The sequence below is a fragment of the Geospiza fortis genome, unplaced genomic scaffold (assembly GCF_000277835.1).
Source record: "Geospiza fortis unplaced genomic scaffold, GeoFor_1.0 scaffold192, whole genome shotgun sequence".
Lineage (NCBI taxonomy): Eukaryota > Metazoa > Chordata > Aves > Passeriformes > Thraupidae > Geospiza > Geospiza fortis.
The window spans coordinates 3022917-3025411 of NW_005054315.1; positions in this window are offsets into that span (position 1 = coordinate 3022917).

A 2495-nucleotide genomic window follows, 5' to 3' on the forward strand; every position below is an offset into this window, starting at 1 on the left:
CCGCGTCCCGCGGGGAAGCGGCGCCGCCGCTCCGCCGTGCCGCGCTCAGCCCACGCACACAGACACTGCACAGGGCGGGCAGACGACACAAGCTATCTTCCTTTTTTTGGTGGGGGGGGGCGGGATGGTGGAGAGTGAAGTAAGCTGTCCCTCCACCTCACGACATTTTGGCTCCTCCTCTACCAGAAAACTCAGCACCCCAAAAAGCGAGGGTGCTGAGTGGTTCGGCGCTACCCCACGAGCAGCGCCGAGCGTCTCTGTGCACATCGTCCGAACCGAAGGGGATCTGAAGCCAATGGGCCTGGCCCGGTTCGGAGACATCCCTTGTGAAAGCGCAGAGTGAAACTCCAGGCACCTGAGGCCACGCGTGGCCCCTCTCTGCAAACCGCGGCGCCGTCGCGCCCCGCTGCCCTTCCGTGTCCCCAGCGCCTCGGGACTCACGCAGCTCGGCAGAGGGCTGGCACCCGGGACAGCCAGGCTGAGACAGGAGGGTTCCGGCCAAGACTAAGCGGCTCTCCCTCTGTTTGTTCTAAGATTAGGGATGGATGCTGCTTTCCGTGGGCAAACTGAAGTCTGAGGCAAAAGGTTTCACAAGGCCGAGGCGGAGAGGAGTCAGACAGACAAGCTTGGCTGAAAAGTCACTTCTGAAGAGGCAAGGCTAAAAGAAAGACAGAGGAAACAAAACAGAAAGCGTGGCAGGACATGGTCTTGCAGAGCTCCGAGCCGGGAGGCTGGTGTGAGCCGAGTATCTGCAGCGAGGGGCCTGGGGGAGCGGCGGGAGCCGATCCGGGGCCCGGGGATAGGAGGGATAACAGACTGTGGGTGCGGAGCGGACAGGGCCTTGCCTGCCTGCCTGCTGGCTCCAGCCCCGCCGTGCCTCTGCCCAATAATGTCAGGAAAAGCTGGAACGCTAGGGCGGTCCCGAGTAGCAGGACAGCCGGCAGGGGAGCTGGGGAACCTGGTGTGCAGGTACAGATGTAATGGGAGGCTTTCTTTAGAGGCTGAAGCGAAAGCCCATTGACTTTTGCATGCACGGAACCATTCTACTGTTGGAGGAAACTTTGCAAAAGTAAAGATTAACAAACTAAATTTTGGAGGATCTTGAGGATCTTTGGTGTAACAGCAGTGTGATATATGGGACCCACTCCCGTAGCTGGATGGCCAAAATGCTAGCAGGAAACCTGGAAGTCCTTCCCAGTCTTTATGTCTAAAACCAGGACACACCTGGAGATGCCTCTGTAGGATAGGCTAGAAATTGGTAGCTGACTGATGTGAGCCACACCGCAGCACGTGCCGTCAAAAAGTCTGGAAGTTCTAAAGTGAAAACCCCATCCCTTAACATGTCCGGAGCTCGTGGTGAGTGAGGGGCAGCCCCCAAGGTAAAGCACACTGGTCCCTGGCTTTGGTGTGGAAGCAGTGGCGCTTTGTGACAAAGGACACACACCCCACCCCCAATTTACAAAGCCTTGGGTGCTCCCGTGCAGTTTCATGCCTATCTTTCCTAGATGGTGTATTTCTCTGGAGAGAGGAGCCCTCAGAAAGGTCTCGTTCCAAGAAAGTCATTCAAATGCTTTAGCACGGCCTGTCAGGACGGGTTTCGGGGTGATATGCTTCATGCTCGGTAAAATCCCATTGTCCACGCTTTCAGCCCGGACACCTCTCATTGATTTGGAGAAGACGTGTGCCACGGTTAGCTGCGGCTCTTAGATAGAGGGACTGTCCCTCAGAAACCTTAAAAAAAGTAAAATGAAGGACAATAAAACCGAGGAGAAGCAGGAGAGCGTCTGTCCGTGGTCAAACAATTGGGCAAGTGCTAGAGGGTGAGCTGAGATCCGAGTGGGAAAAGGCGGCTTTAGCCCGGGGCAGACCAGCGTGGGCTGAGGAAGTGCGACCGACACGGGGGGAAGGACCGGAGTCTGAAAAGTGTGCATTTAGGGGAAGAATAGCTTTCACCGGGAGGAGGTGAAATATAGTTTACCAAGGCGTAAAACTCCATAGCAACTAGGAGCTAGTGGTGAACAAAGGCACCATACATCCAAGGAGGGGGGGTGAAGTTGCAGGAGGGGTGCAGAGGGAGTAGGGAGAAGTTTATTTCCTACCCAAAAATTGTTTCGTACAGATTTCACAAGGGTTTGTTTTGGTGTGGTGGTTTTTGTTGTTGTTGTTGGTTTGGGGTTTTTTAAAAAATCTCTCCAATGCAGAAAAAGTCTACCGGAAGATTGTCTTTCTAAAACCACTGGTGAGTGGATAGCTCAATCCTAATCAGATTAGAAGAATGAATGGCTGTTCAGTTTTGGAGCTACAAACACAAGTAGCCCAAGGCCAGGAAAGACCTGAAACCCCAAGCACGGGATTTCAAAACGAAGTATAGACAGGAAAACACAATTCCCACCTGGTGAGGAAAACTCTGAAACCATCTATAGTGCTTCCAAATTACTTACACCTCAAGCATGGTCTCTCCTTCTTTCCTTGCTCACTGGGTATCTTTATGTTTT